The sequence below is a fragment of the Sarcophilus harrisii genome, chromosome 4 (genome assembly GCF_902635505.1).
Source record: "Sarcophilus harrisii chromosome 4, mSarHar1.11, whole genome shotgun sequence".
NCBI lineage: Eukaryota > Metazoa > Chordata > Mammalia > Dasyuromorphia > Dasyuridae > Sarcophilus > Sarcophilus harrisii.
The window spans coordinates 59,047,216-59,072,849 of NC_045429.1; the positions used below are offsets into that span (position 1 = coordinate 59,047,216).

Below are 25,634 nucleotides of genomic sequence, written 5' to 3' on the forward strand. Positions count from 1 at the left end.
GAAAAATGTTTTGTAATTGTGTTTATATTTCCCATGTTTATCTTAGCAAGTAGAGTCCCAGATATTTTATATTGCCTACAGCCATTTTAATGGAATTTCTCTATCTCTTGCTGCTGGGCTTTGATAGTAATCTATATAAATGCTGGTGATTTATGTGGATTTATTTTACATTACTTTGCTAAAGTTGTTAAATATTTCAAGTAGTTTTTTAGTTGATTCTCTAAGTATACCATATTATCTTTCCTCGTTGCCTAATCTAATTCCTCCAATTTCTTTGTTTTCTCTTATTGCTAAAGCTAACATTTCTAGTACTATATTAAATAATAGTGGTGATAATGGGCATTGTTACTTCACTCCTGATCTTATTGGTAATGCTTCTAGCTTATCCCCATTTCATATAATGTTTTCTGATGGCTTTAAATATTTGTCATTTATAGAAAACTCCATTTATTCCTGTGCTTTCTAATGTTTTTATTAGGAATAGATACTCTATTTTGTCACAGGTTTTTTCTGCATCCATTCAGATAATCAGATGATTTCTGTTGGCTTTGTTATTGATATAGTTCTATATGCTGATATTTTCCCTAATATTTAACCATCCCTACATCCTTGGTATAAATCTCACTGGGTCATAGTATTATCTGGTGATAAAGCATTGTAATTTCTTTGACAATGTTTTATTTAAAATTTTTACATCAACATTTATTAGGAAGATTAGTCTATTACTTTCTTTCTTTGTTTTGGTTCTTCCCAGTTTAGGCATCAGCACCATATTTGTGTCATAAAAAGAATTTGATAGTATTCCTTCTTCACCTATTTTTTAAATAGTTTATATAGTATTGGAATTACTTGTTCCCTAAATGTTTGGTAGAATTTACTTATAAATGCATATGGCTCTGAAGATTTTTTTCCTAGGGAGTTTGTTGATGCCTTATTCAATTTCTTTTTTCTAAAATGGGATTATTTGAGTATTTTATTTCCTTTTCTGTTAAGCTGAGCAATATATATTTTGTAAATATTCATCCATTTCATTATTGGAATATAATTGAGCTAAATAACCCAATTTTCTCTTCATTGATGGTGAACTCACCCTTCTGATTTTTGATACTGGTAAGTTTTGTTTTCTTCTTTCTTAAAAAAATAAAATTAATAAAAGATTTATCTATTTTGTTTTCCTCTCATAAAACCTGCTCTTAGTTTTATTTTTTGTTCAATAGTTTTCTTATTTTCAATTTTATTAATCTCTGGTTTAAAAAATTTCTAATTTGTTTATTTAATTGGAGATTTTTAATGTGTTCCTTTTTCTAGATGCATGTCCAATTCATTGATCTCTTCTTTTTTTGTTTTATTTAGTAACAATATAGAGATATGAAATTTCCCTTAAGAATTGCGTTGGCTGCATACCATAAGTTTTAGTTTGCTGTCTTATTATTGTCATTCTCTTAGAGGAAATTATTGATTGTTTCTGTGATTTGTTATTAGACCCAAACATTCTTTAGGATTAGATTATTTAATTTTCAAATAATTTTTGTCTATCTTTCCATTACCCTTTTTTTTTTGCATGTAATTTTCATTGCATCATTATCTGGAAAAGATACATTTAATATTGTATTTTTGCTTCCATTTTGCCTTTTTGCATTTGATTGTGAAGTTTTTATGCCCTAATATATGGTCCCTTTTTGTATAGTGCCTATAGTCCTGAGAAAAAGAGTATATTCCTTTTTATCCCCATTCAGTTTTTTCAGAGATCTATCATATAAAACTTTTCTAAAATTCTACTCATCTCCTTAACTTCTTTGTTTATTTTGTGGTTAAACTTAATTAGTTCTGAGAGAGGGAGGTTGAGATATTCTCCCAGGCAGTTTTGCTCTCTACTTCTTCCTGTAACTTCTTCCTTAATTTCTCTAAGAATCTGCACATTATACCACTTGGTGCAAAGATTTTTAGTATTGCTATTACTTCATTATCTATGGCTGGGTTTCTTAAACCTTTTCCATTCACAATCCCTTTTATCCAAGAAATTTTTATGTGACCCCAGGTATATAAATATATATATAATAAGCATACAAATAAATACTCATAAAAAATCAAAATTTTACAACTTCCACATTCAGTAATGTAACTCCATATGAAGTTGCAAGCCACAGCTTAAGAAGTTAGGGCCTATGATACCTTTTAGTAACATATCATTTCCTTCCTTATCTCTTTTAATTAGATCAATTTTCTCTTTTTGCTTTGTCTGAAATCAAGATTATTGCCCTTGACTGCAGTAGGGTAGGTGGACAAATGAGAAAGAGAGAGAGAGAGAGAGAGAGAGAGAGAGAGAGAGAGAGAGAATATACTCAGTACAGTTGAAGATTATTTGAAATATGATAGTAAAAAGCTTGTTGCCTTGAAAGCTTTAAGAAACTTAAAAGAAGGTTACCATGGAATATTTAAAATGCAGCCAGCCCGAAAAACTTCTAAGGGCTATAACTGGAGAGAACACTGTGAAAGATTTATTAACTTTATTAACTCCCACCTTAGCTTTCCACAGGAGAGTATAAGAAAAGAGGAAAAGTCCTCTAAAGCACATTTCCCTATGTTCTCAACAATGGCCAAGTTGGGGTTATAGAAATAAAATTAGATAAAGTTTGTAGAACTGCTAAAAACATCTTAGCAGATTCTGGAGGTTTTGAGATTAATCATTAAGGAATTTGACAATTAGTCATTTTAAGATTACATGAAGAACTCCTGAATCTTTGAGGTAATTCCAGGAATTCATTCCCTTCTGAAACACCTTTGTAAGTTTTGAGGGCCACTCTATAGAATTTATTTTAAGGAAAAATAAGGATTGACTCATATAAAAGTGTTTTTAGGATTTTAAAAGTAATTGGCAAAATTAACAGCTTCATTATTTTAGGGCAGTAAAGCAAAGTTAATTGGCAGAAAGTCCAGAAGTGAAAAGTGAAGGAAAAAATAGGGAAATAGCAACTTTTTGTTAACTCTTCCTTAACTTTTTATTTTTGTCCCTGAGTTCCCAGCATTCCCTGAGCCCTACTACCTGGTACTACCACCAAAGGAAAATCCTAACACCAGCATTCCAGCTTGTAGTCAGTGTAGCAGCCCATAAAATTTATTAATCATGAATCTCTCTAAAACAATGAGCAGGATAGAATATTTTATAATACCATCACAGGGTTACCATGTGACAGTTATCACAAAACATAATGCAGAAATCATCCAATAAGAAAGGATGTAGGACAGTGCATTAGATCACAAACCTCAATAAATCCCCAGATATTGCACTTGTGCAATTCCTCTTCTTTGCTGTCCTTGGATAAACCTATGCTAGTTTTAATATCATTACCATACATTAATACTTCCTTAAGTGATCTTTTCTGCATGCATTCTGGATAACTACATACGCAGTTCCACCAAGATTTTAGGATCTTTCCATGTTAGCAAAGTCTTCCTATAATCTCAAAATGTACATATTTTGTTATGTAATTGGCATCTATTAAAAATTATTGTCTTTCTTTGCTGGGCTCCTGACTCCTTCAAGGAGCTCAGCCCACTTACTGGGGCTATAAATCTTATTAAATGCCTTTACTTGGGTTGGGGACTGAGTCTGAATCCTTTGAGAGGCAACACCACAATACATACCTGAAACCTCAACATTTTCAAGCTGTTGTAAGCTGGAAAATCACTCCATCTCTTTATAGGTTCTGTCACTCCAAAATCTGTTCAGAGGTTTGATTTAATGTTATTTCCAAGGGAAATTAGGGAGAACTCAAGAAACTTCTTGGCTTCTCTCTGCCATCTTGGTTTCCTTGGAAAGTGCTTTTAATCTACAATATGCATTATAAAAATACAGGAGCATATATTTCTGGAATTGCTGTTTAATTGATAGTACTCATTTATTTTTAAAAAATTCTGGAACATCCAACATTTTAATAATGAAAAACATCTCATGTTAAGAAAAATGTCTCAAACTCAACCTGAGAAATTTCATCAGAGAGTCTCTGGCACCCCACCCGCCCTGCAATCCAGTGAATGTTGATAGCCTATGCATCTCAGGGAGCAGAGTTTCTGCTGCCAGGTGAAAGCATAGTACAGTACTTATTATCTACATTCCCTTCCTCCCCCTCATGCTAATTCACCAATTTGTTCCTAGTATCCAGGACTCCTAAGAAACCATCACTTATCCTTTCTCTTGGCTGTGCAGAGCTTGACCAATAGATAAACAAGTGGCAGAACCATTTATAGGATTTCACTCTGGAAAGGACTTAAAGGAACATGGAATCCAAGATTTCCATTTTACAATCGAGGAAATGGAATCACAGACAAGGACAAATCATACAGATAAGTTGCAGGTCGGCATACATACTCATGTCTTCTGATTCCAAATTGAGAGTTCTTGGTCATTGTACTGAATTGTCCCCTTTTTTGTGGCCCCCAACCTGATTAAGTTTGGTTTTCATTTTTAAGATTCAGACAATTGATATAAGGGGTACCAGAATTAATAAAATTCATATTTTTTAGTCTTAGAAACAGAAAGTACCTTAGGCATTAACTAGTCCAATTTCTAACTGTAACATGGATCCTATCTACAACATTTCCTGCTCATTTGAACTATTGCTTGAGCACCTCTGGGGACAGGGAAATCAGCACATAATGAAGCAGCCCATGTCATTTGGAAAGAACGCTACATTTGGAGTTAGAGGAAGAGGAACTCAATTCAAATCTTTGCCCCATCCTTTCTCATACTATCTGTGTGATCCTGAGCAAGTCATTACATTTCTATGGCCCTTGAAGGGGATGGATTAGATTTCATCCAGCTCTAAATCCATGATCCTATGATTCATAACAGTCTTAATTGTCATTCAACATACAACTTGCATCTACATGCATTTTTACATGCTGTTGTAATTTTCAGTTGTATCTAACTCCTTTAGAATCCCATTGGGGGTTTTCTTGGCAGAAATAATGGAGTAGTTTGCCATTTCATGTTCCACCTCATGTGACAGAGACAAACAAGATTAAGTGACTTGCCCAGCATCACACAGCTGTTACACGTCTGAGACCATATATGAACTTTAGGTCTTCCTAAATCCAGTACCAGCACTCTATCCAATGCACCAATTAGGTACCCTCTTAGAATACTTTAGGTGCTTAATAAGTGGTTGCAGGGTAATTAGTCTTAATAAATGTAATTAGTCTGTTTTCCCCCACTAAGATCACAGAATTAATCTAATCACTCTTCCATATAACAATCCTCTAAATATTTCAGAACAGTTTTCATATTCCCCTTAAATTTTTACTTCTCCATCCTAAATGTTCCCAGTTCTTTCAAATGACTTGCATATGACATTTTGTCACTCTCTTCATAACAATGTCAATCCTGTGGAATGTCGCAAAACTAAACTCAATAGTAGCCTGTATTTAAGCTATAGCCTTCAATGCTTTAATGGAGGCTGTCCACAATGAGAGGGGAGTGACACCTCTGCAGTTTTCTGCTTGGATCAGATCACAGCTGCATTATTGAGTTCAGAAATTTGACCACCAGGCAATAAATTGTTTTATGCACAACGATAAAGCCTTCTGCTAAGAAGAAAATGGTTTATAATAGGCACTAGCCAAAGAGATTTATTTGCCATGGTGAAATCAAAGATTATTATCATTTTTGATCACATTTAATTTTTTTTTTAGTATTGTGTCACTGAAAGGCTAGGCTATTAGTATGTTGCCTTGTAATAAATTGTGCTCATAAAATTTCTTCACCTTATCCATTAAGTTAGATAACCTGACATTCACTGATGTGGAAATAGAGCTAAATTTAAATATATATAGATACATACATATATATATGTATGTATGTATGTGTGTGTGTGTGTGTATGTATACTTTTCTATCATGGCCAATGACCAAAGGTATAAATGTACTTTGTGAACTAATGCTTATAGTATCAGCTACATGGCACAGTAGATATAACACTGGGCCTGGGATTAGGAAGCTCTGACTTCAAATATAGTTGTGTGACTCTGAGCAAATCATTTAGTCTCAATTTGGACTTAGATTCCTCAACTAAAATAGGAATAGGAAAGCACCTCTTCACAGGATTATTGAAGACCTGAATCTCCATGTAAGACGTTGACTATCTATCTCAACTTCGGGTCATCTTCAGATTTCATAAGTGTATAATTAATCATCTTGTACCAAATTTTGGGCACACTTTACCCCAGTTCTGGCTTTTATTAAACCTGAGTGCCACCTATAAAAGGTGTTATTTTTTCAAGATACTCATGTGTATTTTTTTTCCTTTCAAAGAAATCTGTTCGAAAATGTAATGTGTTACTTCAAGAGTGGTAGTTTCTGAATGGATGTCCATCAGTTGGCAAATGGCTGAATAAATTGTGGTATATGAATATTATGGAATATTACTGTTCTGTAAGAAATGACCAACAGGATGATTTCAGAAAGGCCTGGAGAGACTTACATGAACTGATGCTGAGTGAAATGAGCAGGACCAGGAGATCATTATATACTTCAACAACAATACTATATGATGACCAGTTCTGATGGACCAGGCAATCCTCAGCAACGAGATCAACCAAATCATTTCCAATGGAGCAGTAATGAACTGAACCAGCTATGCCCAGAAAAAGAACTCTGGGAGATGACTAAAAACCATTACATTGAATTCCCAATCCCTATATTTATGCCCACCTGCATTTTTGATTTCCTTCACAAGCTAATTGTACAATATTTCAGAGTCTGATTCTTTTTGTACAGCAAAATAACGTTTTGGTCATGTATACTTATTGTGTATCTAATTTATATTTTAATATATTTAACATCTACTGGTCATCCTGCCATCTAGGGGAGGGGGTGGGGAGGTAAGAGGTGAAAAATTGGAACAAGAGGTTTGGCAATTGTTAATGCTGTAAAGTTACCCATGCATATATCCTGTAAATAAAAGGCTATTTAGGGTTCAGTAACTGTGGATTTATGACAGTTTTGTCAATGCAACATATTAGGCTAAGAATTCTACTTCAAAGATATTCACCTGGTCTAGGGCTGTAATAAATTTCATTTAAACCAAAGGACTAATCAAAACCAAACAAGTTCATTTATAATGCTATTAGTGCTCCTCTCTATTTGCCTCAGGGAATAACTGGGCTTCCAGACTGTTTACAATTATTCAGGGTCTTGATCTAGGCAAAGTTTTTCATCAGTTTTTCAGTCATAATTTGACTCATGACCCCATTTGAGGTTTTTCTTGGCAAAGATACTGGACTGGTTTGTCATTCTCTTTTCCAGTTTATTTTACAGATAAGAAATCTGAGGCAAACAAGATGAAGTGACTTGCCCAGAGTCACATAGCTATTAAGTGTTTGAGGCCAGATTTGAACTCAGGAAAATGAATTTTCTTGACTTCAGGCCCAGGGCTCAATCTTCTGCCCCTCCTTTCCCTTCTCTTCCCTGCCTCTCCCCTGTTCTCCTGTCACCATCCCTTCCCTCCTCTCTCTCTCTCTCTCTCTCTCTCTCTCTCTCTCTCTCTCTCTCTCTCTGTCTCTCTCTCTCTCTCTCTCTTTCTGTTTTTTGTCCCTTTCCCCTTTCCCCCATCTTATATCCATCAGTAAAAGGGAGTGCTCATACCAACGGCTCTTTCAAAGAATGAAAACATCAAGGTAGCACTCTCTAGTTTAATGAGATGTGTGTTATAGCAAATAATAGCAATTATTTCTTATTCACACTTCTGATGGACGTGGCTTTCTTCAACAATGAGATGATTCAGACCAATTCCAATGATCTTGTAAGGAATAGAGCCATCTACCCCCTGAGAGAGGACTGTGGGAACTATGGATCACAATATATCATTTTTACTATTTTTGTTGTTTGCTTGCATTTTATTTTCTTTCTCATTTTCTCCTGTTTGATTTGATTTTTCTTGTGCAGCAAGATAATTGTATAAAGATGTATGTTTATATTGGATTTAGCATATATTTCTACCATGTTTAACATATATTGGATTACTTGCCATGTAGGGGTGGAGGTGTGAAAGGGGAGGGAAAAACACAAGGTTTTGCAAGGGTTAATGTTAAAAAATTAGCCCTGCATATACTTTGAAAATAAAAAGCTTTAATAAAACAATATTTTAAAAATTATTTCTTATCAAGCTCATTTAAATAGAATTCTACTTGGCATTTGCTCTTTAAAAGTCTCCTTGCCTACTGCACCAGGCACAGGACTGGCCATTGTTGATTGATTGCTACTGTCTCTCTATCCACAATGCAATGTACTAAAGGACCAAACTATTACTTTTTTTATTTGTATATTTCCCCCAAGTCTTAATAGAGTGTTCTATAAACATTGGACTGTCATCAACTGTTAATTAAAAGAGTAATTCCTGTTAGAAATACACTCCTGACACTGAAAATCAGATATTGAGGGAAATTTATTTAAGTAGAATCTGAAGGAAGTATCTTAATGTTTCTGGACAAAAATGAATCAGCTCCTCTTTGGGAAGTGGGAGAAGCTTTAGATTTGCTAATTTGGCATAGTCCCTTCCTTCAGAGACCAGATTGGTCAGTTCCTTACAGGTTACAATCTTTCTGATATACCCACTATGTTTCCCCCGTAAATATGTATAAACATGTTCCCCCTCCCTTATCATACATTCTATGTTCAAAAATGATGAAAAACCCCTCCTACAGAGTGTATTGTTTAATATAAAATTAGCTTATTAATCAGGTGCAATAGTGATTTGGTCAAGTCAGGTCATTGAGTCCAACTAGTTTGGGCTAGATCAACCATTATCTTAAATGTGTGGTTTTTTCAAAGCAGAAAGACTCTTTCTGATTTATTGATCCATCTGTTCCTTCCTAGCTCTTAATTCCTTGTTTGCTCAAGGCTTCTATTGATCACTTAATAGTCTTAATCTTCCCTAACCTCTCACATTCTGAAAACTTCTTGGTCAGTGGTAACCACTATTCTACACTATCTCAACGCTTGCAAATCTCTGTGGAAATCTAACCTTTCAGTATTTCTCACATTCCCATTGCAACATTATTTGTGAGGTATTGCAAAATGCTAGTCTTAGTCTTAAAAATGATTTATATACGGTGACCTTACTCTTGGTTCAGTAAACTTGTGATTTTGGGAAAATAATTTCAGCACTCTTTGCTCAGGATTAAAGTGAAGGATTCAACTAGATTAGGAGTTCATTAGCTTTTGGAGGTCATGAACTGCTTTGTTAGTCTGGTAAAGCCTATAGGCACCTTCTCAGAATAACATTTTAAAATGCATAAAATATATAGAATAACAAAAAAATTGTATTTACATAGTTGTCAAAAAAATTTTTAATGAAAAATAGTTCATGGATTTCCAGGTTAAGAATCCCTCTACAGTATGTTCTCTGAGATATCTTCTTGTTTTAATATTTTAAGAATTAAGGAGTCTCTTTTCTAAAATAGCTGAAATTGACTCAGATAAAAAGTTATCAGACCTTTACATCCCTCTCTTCTGCCAAAATATCCTATGGTGCAATTCAGCAAACATTTATTAATAACTACTGATGAGGTCCTGGGTATCAAGGCTGGCATTAGGGGGAAAAGCCAGAAGGATTGATAGGATTAGAGCACACATAGGATCATCTCAGCCTAAAGAGTGCTTTTTGTTCTTAAGTAGATCTTTTGTTCAAGTGGACAGCCTCTGATGGAGGTCTCTGGAAACCACAACTCACTGTATCCAATCAGAAAGCCAAGTTATTATGTCAGACCCCCAACATTATATTTCCCCTATAAAAGATCTGCTCATACTGTAGATCCTCACTAACTTTTTTATGCATTTAGTCCTTACTCCTTATTATAGCTAAATTCCTTTTTAGGGTGAGTCTGCTATGGCATACTCCTACCTCATGGCAGCTTCCCTTTAATGGCGTCTTCCTCCTGCTACTTCTAGAGAACATGTCTTCCTACTTATTAATTGCCAAAAACTCCTTTTCCTTGCTAGAGACCATTATGGATTTAACCCTCTCTTAGCAGAGTAATAAAATCTTTGCCCCCTGACTTGGCAGATGTCTTAAACATAAAAATTTTTTTGACACAACTCATGACACCATTCCATAATTCCAACATGCTTTTGGGTTATCACTCTACCCCACTATTTTAGTGGTTAACTTTATCATTTTGTTGGCCTGCTATAGGAAGAGTCTGGCTGCATCCCATAATCTCAACACTAGTATATTCACAAAATTAGGTAGGCCCTGAGGTTGCAAAAATGAAAAATGACATAGGTCTTGCCCTCAAGAAAGTTACAATCTAGTAGGAATAAGAAATTCACCCAAATCATTATAAATAAAAGTAGAATATAATGAAGGAATGGAGAGATTCATATTTAATGCTCTAAGAAAATCAAAGAAAAGCATGGTCATTTCTGATTCCCCTAACTATATTTCCCTTTTCCATGCCTTCCTTCTAAGATTATCTCAAATTTGTCCTATTTATATCTTGTATATACATGGTTATCTGCATGTTGTCTTACCCAATAGAATGTATATTCTTTGAGGTCAGGAACCATGCTTTTGACTTTTTGCATCACCAGGACTTAGCCCAGTGCTGGAAAATAGCAGTTGTTGACTTTCCTAGAAGCTGTTCCTAGAAGAAAGAGAAGGATTTCAATTAATGGAAGAAGGTGTAAAAAGAGAGTACAGTAGGCATCTGTTGTGAATGCAGAAAGGTCACAGAGTATGATAAAATTATATGGCATCTAGTAGTCTACTGTGTCTGGAATATAGAATGAATAAAGGGAAATAGTATGAGATAGATAGGCATGAGGTAGAGTGACATCTTGGAGCACTTTAAATACCAAGTTAAGAAATATGTTTTGATCTTATATACCAGAGGAAACCATTGAAGATTGTTAAGCAGGCAATAATGCAATTAAAGTAATCAATTAGCATTTATTAGTGTTTATGATGGTCAAACACTGGACTAAGAAATGAGAATACAAATACAAATAAAGCCAAAAATCCTTGTCTCAATACATTCTAGTGGGGAAAGTTAACATGTAAAAGGAAGGTAATTGGAAAGATAATTCAATCCATATTACTTCCATGATTTAATGCACAAAAAGCTAAATTTCTAGGGATGGAAGGAAGGGAGAAGTAGAAGTGGAGGCTAGACAAAAAGGAAAATACTGTTTGGAGTATAAAATGGAGACTCTAGAAGGAACTAACCAAACAAAAGAAAGAATTGTAGGGGTATCATTCCAAGTTAGGAGGTTTTTATGGTATGATGAAAAAAGTCCAGAGTTAGGGGTGGAGCCTAGAGAAGAAAAGTATGAAAGTATGGCCAGCCTGAGTATTTTCCTAATGTGGAGGATCTAAGAGGAACCAATCAGTTAGAGGCATAGTGTGGAGAAAAGAGTGCTTTATTTGGAAACTGGATCTGAATCCAAATCTGGGTTCTAGTACCTGCTAACTACATAACATTCACTTCTCTGAGCCCCAGTTTCCTCATACATAAAATGAGGAAGCCTAAAGTCCTTTCTACCTCTATCTATAACCCTATGCATTAATCAATTAACAAGCATTTATTAAATATCTAATATGTACTAGATAACATGATAAGCATTAAGAACATAAATAAAAGAAACAGTCTTTTGGGGAATTTGTGAAGGATGATTGGGATCAAAAAGAAAGTAAAGTCAGAGATGCTGGTGAAGGAGCTATTATAATAAACCATATAGGTATTGGTCTAAGTTAGAGGTTGGTAAACTATGGCTGATAAGCCAAATCCAGTCCCACTGTCCTTTTTGTCCAGTCTGGGCTAAGGATGGCTTTTTACATTTTTAAATACAATTAACATTTTTCAAATTTTATTATTTATTTATTTTAACATTGATTTCTTTTTAAATTTTGAGTTCCAAATTCTTTCCTACCTTCCCCCACCCACTAAGAAGGAAAGAGAAATTCTATTAATTAATTATACATATATTTCCATATTAGCCACATTGTAAAAATAATTTTTAAAAAGCAAGAAAATTATATTTCACTTTGCATTTGGAATTTATAAGTTCTCTCTTTGAAAATGGATGAGTATTTCATCATGAGTCACTTAGCATTGGCTCAAATCATTGTACTGATTAAAGTAGTCAAATCTTTAATAGTTCATCATCATTATAGAAGTGATATTACTGTACAGTTCTTCTCACTTTGCACTCATTCATATAGGCCTTGCTATATTTTTCTGGAAAGCCCTCCCCTTATCATTTTTTATAGCACAGTAGTATTCCATCACAATTATATGCCACAACTTGTTGAGCTATTCCCCAATTGACAAGCATCCCCTCAACTTCCAAGTCTTTATCACCACACACAAAAAAAGCTATTATAAATGTTTTTATACATATAGGTCCTTTATTTTTTTCTTTAATTTCTTTGGGATATAGATCAAGTAGTAGTACAAAGGATATGCTTGGTTTTACAGTCCTTTTTGAGTCTAGTTCTAAATTGTTCTCCAGAATATTTGGACCAGTTCACAACTCCACCAACAATTTATAAGTGAATTTAATTTTCTTTATGTCCTCCAGCACTTAACCAATTTTTATAGATATAAGGAGATATCTCAGAGTTGTTTTTATTTGTCTTTTCTAATCAATAGTGATTTAAAGTATTTATTCATATTATTATAAATAACTTTGATTTCTTCTGAAAACTTCTTTTTCAATATCTTTTTTCATTTATCTATTGGGGAATAACTCTTATTTTTCTAAGTTTGACCCAACTCTCTCATTTGAAAAATATTTTTGTCAAAGGAACTTTCTGTAAAAATGTATATTACTTCATTGTCTACAGTATTTTTTTAATAAATTGTTTTTCTATTTGTCTTTTTGAAATTGGGTCTGGTATTACTTTTGCTTTGTCTGACATCATAATTGCTACCCTGCCTTTTTTATTATAATATTTTAATATAATTATAATTATATTAGATTCTGCTCCATCCCTGTCTTTTGTAAATATATTTTTGTATTCTAGTTTCTAATATATTCTGTGATCTGCTTCTGTTTTATGGATCAGCTCATCCCATTCACATTCATGGTTATGATTCCTGTGTATTTCTTTCCATCTGATTTTCTCTTATTTCTTCCTTTCTCTCTCTTCTTATCCTGTCCCTACTCAAAAAGTCTGTTTTGTTTCTGATTAATGCCTCCCTTGAGCCAACCTTTATTTTATAATCCTAATTATTTCTTATACCCTTCACCTTTTATTTCTCTATTGGGTAATATAGAATTCTATATCCAACTCTGGTTGAATGTGTATGTGTCTCCGTGTGTGTGTGTGCGTGTGTGTGTGTGTGTGTGTGTATGTCTGTCCTTCCCTCCTTAAACCAGTTCTGATGAAAGTAAAGTCCAAGCATTGCTGACTATCTTCCTATTTTCTCTTCCACTACAAAAACTCTTCTTTTGTGTCTCTTTTATGTGAGATAATTTCCCTTGTTCTTCTCCCTTACCCCTTTTCCCAATTTATCCCTCTTTCTTACCCTTTCATTTTTTTGAGATCATCACAACATAATCAATTCATATCCATGCCCTCTGTCATTGTGGACTCATAATTATCCTAATAATGATAAAGATCTTAAGAATTATAAGTATCATCTTCCTCTGTAGAAATGTAAACAGTTAAATTGCATTGAGTTTCTTTTGATCACTCTTTCATGTTTACTTTTTTTATGTTTTTCTTGAGTCTTGTGTTTGAATGAAACATTTCCTATTTGGCTCTGGTATTTTCTGAGAGAATACTCTGTTTCATTAAATATACATTTATTTCCTCTGAAAGATTATATTTAGTTTTATTGAATAGGTTATTCTTAGTTATAATTTTAACTCCTTTGTTTTCTAGAATATCATATTCTAAGCCAGGGAAAGAGAATGTCTACAGACCATATAAGGTCCATGAAATAATTTGCTAAGGCAACTGCAGGTGATCATGAGTCAAAAGCTAGGTATAGCCACCTCCCACTCCTTAACTTCTCTAAGTTGATAATTTTTATGGCCCATGAATGATGTTATAAATTTCAAAATGGCCCTTAATAGAAAAAGGTTTGTCTTCCCTGTTCTAAGTCCTCTGATCCCTTAATATGGAAACCACTAAATCATAAAATGCTGAGTATGATTCTATAATATTTGAATTGTTTCTTTCAGACTGTTTGCAATATTTTCTCCTTGGCCTGGAAGCTACTGAATTTAGCTATAACATTCCTAGAAGTTTTCATTTTGGGATCTCTTTTAGGAAGTGATCAATGGATTCTTTCCATTTTTATCCTACTCTTTGGATATAAAACACCAGGACGGTTTTCCTTTATAATTTTTTGAAATATGATGCCTATACTTTTTTTTTAATCATGGCATTCAGAGAGTATTCAGATTCTGATTCTCAACTATCTCTCTGAATTATTTTCCAGGTCTGTTGGTTTATCCATGAAATATTTCAAATTTTCTTCTATTTTTTCATTCCTTTGATTTTTGTTTTATTGTTCCTTGACATCTCTTGGAATCATTAGTTTTCACTGGGCCAATTTTAATTTTTAAGGAATTATTTTATTCAGTGAGTTTTTGTTTTCTATTTAGCCAATTCTATTTTTTAATGAGTTCTTTTTTTCAGTTTGTTTTTGTACCTCCTCTTCCATTTGGCTATAAGATTATGCTTTTTAAAGAGCTCTTTTCGAGGAGAAGAGAATTCTGGGAAGATAGTAGAGTAGATCAATAAATTTCAAGCTCTCCAGATTTCCCCACAAACAGAACAAATTTGTGGCTAAGGGTGAATACAGACTGATGAAAACTCAATAAGACTTCAAGCAGAATAGGGATCTTACTGACACAACTCTTACTGACACATCTTTCTGAAGAAAGATGCCAAGCTGGGAATTAACTCATGTAAAATGCAAACACCTTCACCTAGCTTGGCAGAAACACCAAGTGAGGACCCCTTGGTCTAGTTGGGTTTGACTGGAGCCTCAGAAAGAGCCACAGAAACTTTTAGCATCCCGACTATGTGAGGAATCAGGTTCTGAGTACAGAAAGACAGAAGGAACCTCAGCTGATTAGGAGCTCCAGGTCCAGCTGTGCTTCTAAGACCTGGCCTTAAGGAAAAAGGAACCCACAAACTGGGAGGGCAGAAGCTATGTGGCAGGGATGCTGATGATACTTACGAGGTGGGGGGGGAGCTCTTGGTTTGGGGTTCCAGGTCAGAGGGGAGAGCTGAAGTGAAGCAAGAGGCACCATCCCCCAAACCTACAATTAGAGGAGTATATACTAATACCTTTTATTTTTAAAAAATAAATTGTCAAAGAAGAAAGAACTCCATGACAGAAACTTACCATGGAAATATATATTTTAAGGAGTTTTCTTCAGATAATTTCTTTTTTTCCTTTTCCATACCCTCTTGCAAAGATTCCATTTCCTCTCCCCATTTTTCTAATTCTCTTTTAAGATTTTTTTTGAAATATTCCAAGAAAGCCTTGTGAAATGGGGACCAGCTCATATATCCCTTTGGGGGTTCATCTGGAGTTGATTTGTCTTTAGAAACATCAGGGTCTGAGGTCTGTTCTTCTCTCTCTCTATAAAAGCTCAGAGTTCTTTTTGCTTTTTTGTTCTTTTTTTTTTTTTGAAGCCATTGAGTTCTGCTCTTAAGACAAAGGGAGACAGCCATTTTAATTTGCCCTGGGGAAGTTCTGCTGACTGACTTCCAGTGCTGGGAAATCTGGGCCAGGTTTCACTTTCTTCCAGGCTCAGTGGCTTTCAATTTATCTTTTGTATTTGCTTTTGACTGATTTTACAGCAAATCTGCTAAACCACTCACTTGCAACCAGGACAGAGTAGCCTAAGAGCCTCATAGAGGATTCCCCACTGTGTAGATGCAGCAATGCTCTGGCTTCCCATCCCAGCTCCTTGCCCTGGGCTCCCTACACTGCAGTCTGACCTTGGCAGACTGTTCCCCACGCACACACACATTGAAACAGACCTGTTCTGTAGTTCTTCCAAAGTATCTTCTTCTGAAAATGTGCTGTACTCCAAATATTTGTGAATTTTATCACTCCAAAACCAGTTCAGAGATTTAATCTGCTATTGGCTTGAGAGAAGGTCAAAGGAGGTCAGTAACAGGAGTATCTATTCTCCACTATCTTCGATCTTCAGGACTTTCAACCAAACCTGAATTCAATAGAAAATTTAACATATAAGATTCAATATTCAAGATTAATTTCAAGAAATTTCATATGAACAAACTGTTTATGTTTCTTAAGTTTTTGTTTGCTTGCTTATTTTTTCAACCTCTATCTTGACTTTGAACTTCATGTTAAAATTGGACTCAGCTCACCTGGCGGATGGAGGGTGGGGGTGGGGATGGGGAGACACTGTCCCAAGCTTTAGGCTTTTTTGTGCTACTGTTTTCACAGCTATAAATCTACAAGTTTTGGGTTCTACCAAAGTGAGCTTCTCCAAGGAGAAGCAAGGTCACTGTCTCCTGTTCTATGCTGTGGTCTTTACCCAGGAAAGGATCCTGCCCTTAGCCATAAGCACCAGCCCTCCTCCTGACTCTGAAACTGTGACCAGGACCCCTACTCCCTTTTGCCCAAGCAAAGGTACTCATTTCTGTTATAGGACTACAATCCAGAATTATGTTTGGGCATTACAGTTGCCAGTCATCACCAGCTATACCCAGTGCCAGCAAAGGATCCCCTGTAGTTCTTCTGGCCAGTTGTCTGACCCCTTTACTCTCTCTGGGCTGAGCTCCCAAAGCTGCTGTTACTACCTCTGTTGATCTCTCAGCCACTTCGAAGGTCTATCACTGGCAGTGACAATATCCTCCTCTATTGTCTTAGGCTGGAAAAATGTCTTGCTCTTATCTCTTGTTGGCTCTGTTGCTCCAAAACTTGATAAGAGGAGATACCATAAAGTTCTATGGAGGGAAATGTTGGGAGAGTTCAGCTGAGTTTTTTTTTTTTTCTGTACTACACTATCTTGGCTTCCAATAAATTTTATTTTTAAATGTAAAAATTATTCTTAGCTTGTGGGTCATACACAAACTGGCAGTGGACTATATTGATCCCACTGCTGACGCCTAATCTAGAGAACTAAGTGCTCTATTTTCTAGAGAAATAAGTGCTCAACGTAAAAATTTTTTTTTTCTTTTCCTGACAAATGGGATGTTATTACTGATAGAAATGAGAAGGAGGAATTGGCTATCTTTGATGCATTTATGATTTGTAGTAATATACTCATCACATCTCCAACATTCTACTAGACTGATTTCCAGGTAAGTCTTGGATTTTCTAAAAAAAATTTCAAGTATTTCTGTGCAATCAGTATGTGTTTGAGACAAGAGGTAAACCTCACTGCTGTTTTAGATATAATATTAAACTAGAAGAGGCAGCATGAGATGGTGTCTAATATGTAAAGAAGTCCTTAGTTTAAACCAACTGAAAGAGCTGAACCTGTGAAGTTAGCTGTTGAATCCTAAGTAAATCATTTCATCATTATATGCTTTAGAAGGCTACAAGCCAAAACTAAAGTGGAGGGCACCACATCATCCATATGTAGAACCATTAGTTACAGCAAATGGTAAAGTTTTGAATGCTGTGGATGAGTTCACTTATGTGGGCAGTATACTTTCCAGAGATGTTCACAGTGATAATGAAATTCACACACATATTACCAGAGCTAGCTTAGTGTTTGGGAGGCTGTGAAGGAAAATGTGGGAGAGGAGAGTTATTAGTCTGACTAACAAACTGAAGGTCTTCAGAGGCATTGAGCTGATTTCATTGTTGTATGCATGTGAAACCTGGACAGTATATGAGAACCTTTCCAGGAAACTGATTTGCTTCCATTTGAATTGTTTTAGGAAGATTCTGAAAAATCACCTGGCAAGATAAGATACCAGACACCGAGATCCTTTCTCAAACTAAACTGTCAAGAATTCCAACTCTACTGCAGAGAGCACAACTCCAAATATGTGCTTGCCAAAAAGAGTATTTTATAGAGAGCACACACAGAGCAAGCACTCACAAGATAGTCAGAAAAAAGAGATACAAGAACACTCTCAAGGTATCTCTTAAGAACTTTAGAACTGATTGTATGACATGGGAGACACTGGCACAGAATGGTCCAGCAAAGTGTGCCCTCAAAGAAGATGCTGTGCTCTATGAGCAAAGCAGAATTGAATTAGTCCAGAAAAAACACAAAATGCACAAAGCTAGAGGATCCACCCCAAATGTCCATAGGGACTATTTGTGCCTGACCTGTGGCAGAGCATTCTGAGCTAATATTGGCTTATCAAACACAGATGGATACACTATAACTCAACTCTAACATAGTGATGTCATTTTGGTCCTCTTTGAGAAGGACAATAACCAACTGACCAATATGCTTTGGAACACTCCCTAAGATATCCTTTATAGGATTTCTCTTCTTTTGTAGACAAATTACATCTGTATCATTGGAATTCTGTAGATGATATAAAATATTTTCAATATTCTTTGTTTCTCTTTACTTACTTGAGACCTGAACATACTGGGAGAAAGTATTTAATCACATAAAGAAATTTGCCTGCAGTTTATTTGCTGTTGCTTTTTAAAACTCTGACATGGATATGGACCATCAGTTTTTGGACTCTACATATTACAAGAATCATGTTAGAGTTAGGAATAAGCAGAAGAAGGTATAAGAAAGTTCCAATCCCTTTTTTGTTCAAGGGAAAAAACACAAAAAAAGGAACTGATTTTCTCAATCAACAGAAATTCTTACAGCATACTTCATTTTATGTGTGATTCAATGATTTCCACTCAATGATTTACCACTATGAACTTTTTATGCAATTGAGCAGAAGTGTCTGGGTCATCAGATTTCACTGGATCAGCAAGCAGTAAGACATTTCTCCAGCAGCCTTATCTAAGACCCAAAAATCATTGCTGGGGGCTCTGAGAAGTCTCTCCTAAGTCAACTGAAATGTGGTTGTCTTTTAAACCATTTGTTTTCCAGATCTTTCTCCCTCTTTCCCCAAAGATGCACAAATATTTGATCATCTAATGGATTAAAAAAAAAATAGTGAAGGGAGTCTACTCTGCCCATGAGAGTAGACTCAGTAAGGCTGAGAAGAAGAGATCAGAATTTTAGGAGAGGAGACTCCTGAAAGAGGAAGAAGTAGGGATCAATGGTGATATTATGTCAAAGGAAAGGTGTATAGTTGGTACTGGCAGCTATCACCACTCCCCACCATTTTCTTCCAACATGCTAGAATTTCTGTGGGCCCCCAGGGAAATGAGAAATATCTTCTAAAGTGGTCTCAATTAGCCAAGTTCAAAAACCATTTAAAATATTAATGATCTGTTAAGTGCAAGATATAGGGAATTATAAAGATATAATTGATGAAAAACCTGCCCTCAAGAAGCTTACTTCTACTCTCTTCAGAGAAATAGTGGGTAATCATCAAAGAAACCTGTATTTTATAGAATTCTGTCTCAATACAGTACCAGGCCTTGACTCGGGTAAACTCATCTCTTTGAGATACAAGCTGGCCTTAGACACTTACTAGCTGTGTGATCCTGAGCAAATCACTTAACCATGTTTGTTTTATCATTTGTAAAATGAGCTGGAGATGGAAACAGCTAACCATTCAGTTTCTCTGCCAAGAATCCAAATGGGATCACAATCAGACACAATTGAAAAACAACTGAAAAGCAACAGATGGTTTTATTAGTGTCATTATACCCAGTGTTAAAAGTAGAACTCAGAGCTAGAGTCTTGGCTTTCCTGAGTGCAGCTGATTTCTATCCACTAAAATATGAGTCCTGGACATATAAAAGAAAATAATTCCTGCCTCAAAAAGCCAACCTGACCTCACTACTCTCTCACTAATTATCTGCATCATCCTGAACTAAATATGTGACCTTTCTTCTCCTGATTTTTTTTCTCATACAAAATTAAAATAACAATAGCATCTGCTCAGTTTCCTATTTCATATGAATGTTGTGTTCAATGACCTTTAGAAAGGGCTCTGAAAATTTTTAAGGAATAAGCTGAAGTTTTTGCAGGCCAATTGAGAACAAGCCGAGTTTAATGTTCAGAAAAAGGGGTTGATTTTGCCTCTAACTGGTTAAGAACGTGTATTTATCCCTAGTAAAAATGTAAACCTCAATCCTCCAGTTCTGACCTTTTGTTCCCCACACCAGATGCTAAAGTCCTATGATTCAAAGGGCAAACATATCTCAGGCCCTCAAATATTGGTTCTGTGGTTAATTAACTCTTTGCATTTGCAAGTTGACATTACTGAAACTTTAACTAAAAGAACAGAAGAGGTAGGAGAATGGTTACCAAATCTAAAAGGGATAAACATATAATGGAAATGATGAGGTGAACAAGATCCCAGCCAAAAACCAGGTAGCTGATACAGAAGTGAGCAACTGGGAGGGGGATTAATGATAAGAAAAAATGTGCATTGACAGGATTATCTTGGGATCTACAATTACTATACACAATCAGGAAAACAAGTGAAAGATGATAACCTTAAATGAGGTAAGCAAAAAAAAAAAAAAAAAAAAAAAAAAAAAAACTGAGGAAACAAATTCTAACTAGTTAGTTAGAATACCTATTTTGAGTCCTTAACTATAAAAAGTCCCCTCCCCCCTTTTCCCTTTGTAAATTGTGAGTTCTTTAGGAATTTTGCCTGCTTACTAAATATCACAATAAAGTTATTTCCTTTGATTGGATTTGGGTCTGCGAATTATTTCAGACAACCACATGCATCTTGACTTCTTGCACCTCATCAGAAATTAATTTACAAAAAAATGATGGTGTCACATTGACATAACTAGCCTACCAAAAAATTCATATCCTTCTCTTTCTCCTTTGTAGGTACTGAGAACTTTTAAAGCCAATATTTTTACGGCCACCAATGCAAAGGAAAGAGAATTCTGATGATTGAATTTGCAAATTCAGTCTCAAAAATTGCAGTTGAGCTGTGTAAGAAGAATTGATAAGGTGTGATGTTTTTGATAACTTTGTCTCAGTGAAAATTTGGAGGCAAAAACTAATTTGGGATTTGTCATCGAAGTGGTACAGACCAAAATGGCTTATCTTCAGCCCTACTTGATTTATGAGCATCAGGCTTGACTCATGGATCATAAGTCACATTTCTCACCTTGGTTGTTTCTAAGACATGGTGTTCCACACCTGATTCAATACCATACTCAGAAATACCCTCCCACTGAAAACTGTGAAATGCATGGAGACACAGATGTATTGGTGGTTTGACCATGAAAACTATAGCCAATAATTAAAAACAAATAAGGTGATTTTTACTTTTCTCTTTGAAATTCTTTCTAAGCAAAAGCATTAATATCTCTAGAAAAGAAAGCCCCCAACTCAAATTTTCCTGTCACATCCCTCTCCCAGCATACTATCTTCCAGAGGCTTTTATTCCTTGAATTACTCAGGAACTATCAATGAGGCAGCAAACTGTTTAAAATCAGACTGTTCATTACAATATTCTTTGCACACAAATAAAGTGAGATTTAATTAATTGGAAGAATATCAAGTGCTCATGTGTAGGCCGAGCTAATATAATAAAAATTACAATTCTACCTAAATTAATCTATTTATTCAGTGCCATACCAACCAAACTCCCAAGAAATTATTTTACAGAGCTAGAAAAAATAATAACAAAGTTCATCTGGAAGAACAAAAGGTCAAGAATTTCAAGGGAATTAATGGAAAAAAATGCAAATGAAGGTGGCCTCGCTATGTCAACCTAAAACTACATTATAAAGCATCAATCATTAAAAACATTTGGTACTGACTAAGAAATAGAGTAGCTGATCAGTGGAATAGTTTAGCTTCACAAGACATGATAGTCAATGACTATAGTAATCTAGTGTTTGATAAACCTAAGGACTCCAGCTTCTGGGAACTCACTATTTGAGAAATGTTGCTGGGGAAATTGGAAATTAATATGGCAGAAACTTGGCATTGATCCACACTTAACACCCCATACCAAGATAAGGTTGAAATATGTTCATGATTTAGACATAAAGAGTGATACTATAAGCAAATAAGAAGAACAAAGGATAGTCTGCCTCTCAGATCTGTGGAGAAGAAAGTTTTTTGTGGCCAGAGAACTAGAGTACATTATGAAATGCAAAATAAATAATTCTGATTAAGTTAAAAAACTTTTGTACAAACAAAAACCAATGCAGACAAGATTAGAAGGGAAGCAATAAACTGGGAAAAACATTTTATATGCAAGGATTCTGATAAAGACCTCATTTCTAAAATATATAGAAAATTGACTCAAATTTACAAGAATATAAGCCATTCTCCAATTGATAAATGGTGAAAGGATATGACCAGACAATTTTCAGATGAAGAAAATAAAACCATTTTTAGTCATATGAAAAAAATACTCTAAATCAATATTAGAGAAATGCAAATTAAGGCACTCCAAGGTACCACTACACACCTTTCAGATTGGCTAAGATGACAGAAAAAATAATGATGAATTTTGGAGGGGAAGTGGGAAAACAGGGACACTAATACATTGTTGGTGGACTTGTGAACTGATCCAACCATTTTGAAAAGCAATTTGGAGAACCAAAGAGCTATCAAATTGTGCATGCCCTTTGATTCATCAGTGTCTCTACTTATATCCCAAAGAAATCCTAAAATGGGGGGAAAGGACCTACATGTGCAAAAAGTTTGTGACAGCCCTTTTTGTAATGGCAAGGAACAGGAAACTGAGCGATTACCCATTTGTTGGAGAATGGCTGAATAAGTTATGGAATGTTATGGAATATTATTGTTCTATAAGAAATGATCAGCAGGATGATTACAGAGAGGCCTGGAGATATTCACATGAACTGATGCTAAGTGAAGTGAGTAGAACCAGGAGATCATTATACATGGCAACAAGAAGATTATGTGATAATCAGCTTTGACAGATATGACCCTTTTTAACAGCAAGGTGATTCAGGCCAATTCCAGTGGTCTTCTGATGGAAAGAGCCATCTGCACCCAGAGAGGAGACTGTGGGGACTGAGTGTGAATCGCAAAATAGTGTTTTCTTTTTTTTGGTGTTGTTCTTTTGCATTTTGTTTTCTTCTCATTTTTTTTCCTTTTTGATCTGATTTTTCTTGTGCAGCTTGATAATTGTGGAAATATCTATAGAAGAATTGCATGTGTTTAATATATATTGGACTGCTTGCTGTCTAAGGGTGAGGGTAGGGAAAGAGAAGAAGAAAAATTGGAACACAAGGTTTTGCAAGGGTGAATGTTGAAAACTATGCATATGATTTGAAAATTTAAAAAGGTTTTAAAAAATCAGAGTGTTCAATAATGAAATGGCAATGAGGTAGTGAGCATTTTATCTCTAGGGGTTCAAACAGAGGCAAAAGACCCCATCTACTGGGGTTCTCATGTAGAAGTTCTTATAGTAAGAGAGTTGAGTAAGACATTGGAATAGAAAATCTCTGAAAGTCACTAAGAGTTTGTAATGGGCTGAGGCTTGAATTGATGCACTGAGGTCCCAAGCACGTGAGGCTAAATAGTAATTGGGCTATACTCTATTAATATACATGCTTGGATAAAGAATGGCCCTGCCCACTCTGTGCAAGTCCTGATATGTTGTATAGGAAATGACGATTTTGGTGGGTGGAGGCAGAGAAACAGGAAGAAAGGCTGGGAGAGATTGGGCCTGGGTTCCATACTCCTAGCTGCTGGCCGTGTGGCTGCTGGTCTAGCTAGCTTCTTGACTCAGCTGCACACATTGCTATTGCCCATTCTCTCCCACCTCCGATCTTTCTTCACCAAGAATAAAGATTGACGATTTTCCCCTAACCTGAATTCCTGACTCCGGCTGATTTTAAAATACGCGGTCTTCACAAAAGTTCACAGCTCTTAGTCTATTTGGGAATGTAGATGGGATTCATATATCAAAGACTCCATTTTGATTTATAATAATAGTAACATGGGGCAACAAACTGGCCTAAAGGATGAAGCACTAGGCCTGGAGGAAAAAAAGTCCTGGAGTTAAATCAGGCCTCAAACACTTGCTATGTGTGTGATCTTAGGAAAGTTACTTAATGTCTATTCGTCTCAGTTTCCTCATTATTAAAATGGGAATAATGATAGTACTTATCTTTCAGGATTGTTTGAGGATCAAATGAGATAATACTAGTAAAATGCTGAACACATGGTAAGTGTTATATAAATATTAGATATTAATAATAATGATGATGATTAATAATATAGCTATTCTCTTAATAATGAATAAAAGTCAATAATCAAAAATGATTAATCTCTTAATAACGATTGATAATGATTAAACCAAGAATCATTTAAGAGAAAATGCTTCTGAGATTTTTTACACAGTAGGTGCTTTATAAATATAGCTGTTATTAATAATATTATTAACATTTGATCATAGAATGGAAATATTGGTGGTGTTGATAATAATTAACAACTAAATATAATTATTAATAATGATATTAATAATATCAACCATTGTGATCATGTTTACATGAGGGCTTTCCTCATGGAAATCTTAGTAAAGCAAAAGTGCTTCTGAGTTTTCTCTTTACTTTTAACTCTCTTTAATCTTAGAAATTTAAAGCATCACTCTTCTAAATGCAAATAATCACTCCAGGCAATGTGGAAATGAGAAATGGAAAGAATATTTAAAGTAGGAGTTAAGAAGACATGGTCTCTGGTGTTAGCTGTCACTAATTAGTTTGGAATTTTGGCCAACTAACTTCAATTTTCTAGGCCTCAGTTTTTCCACCTATAAAAAGAAGATTATTGGGAGTCCTTCTAGACCAAAAAGCAATCATTCCCTAAATATTTATCGTGTTTTTTCAATTTGAAAATCTTTCATTACTTGTCAGTGACTGGAGATGTTTGGCCAATCTATTCTAGTCAAATATATCCATGAACTCACAGCACTGGCTGTATCAGAAACTGATACAACCCCCAAAGTTCCCCATGAAAGCAATTATAGAAACAAAAGCTTCAAGTCTTCAGGTAATGTTTGGGACAGGGACAGGACTTGGAATTCACAGATAATCTGAAAACTTTACTTTATCCTCATTTATTTTCATTCTCCATCCTATATAGATCATTTACCTAAACTTCTACCAAATTTCAGAATCCACGGATATACATTTTTTTCATGGTTCCTGTAAAATCTCCCAGATGGGGTTTTTCAAAGCATCAAAAAAATGAAGAAGTAGGCAAGAAAAGGAAAGTTGGTAGATAAATAATCCATTTTATTACAAACTGAATAATCATACATGTATACGGGCCTTCTTCCTCAGCACTTTCAGATACTATATTGTTTTACAACAGAATGTCCAACACAGATTATCATAACTACCAGAGTCAACAATGCAAAATGGTATATATAGTGCTTGAGTACAAATGGGAGACATGATTTTTTAAATAAATACTTAAACACAAATTTGTGGTCCTACAAAAGAACATTTGAACTAGATGGTCTAATCTGATTTGCCTCCTTAGACCCACAGTAACTGTTATTTTCCTAAAAACCAATAGAATCAATATACTGAATCATCATCAGTTTTGCTGTGTGAATAATGGATCCCAAT

At 35.1% G+C, this 25,634-nt stretch overlaps 1 protein-coding gene across 1 annotated transcript in view; it reads right to left on the reverse strand.

Annotated features, from left to right (window-relative positions):
• The window catches only part of LOC111720384 (putative dimethylaniline monooxygenase [N-oxide-forming] 6), a 72,579-nt gene that overhangs the window by 40,527 nt on the left and 6,418 nt on the right, over positions 1 to 25,634 (reverse strand). The window contains exons 2-3 of the mRNA XM_031936873.1: positions 16,007 to 16,194; positions 10,528 to 10,640 (exon numbers count right to left, since the gene is read on the reverse strand). The gene's annotated coding sequence lies outside the window, so the exon portion shown is untranslated. The remainder of the gene's footprint in view (positions 1 to 10,527; positions 10,641 to 16,006; positions 16,195 to 25,634) is intronic.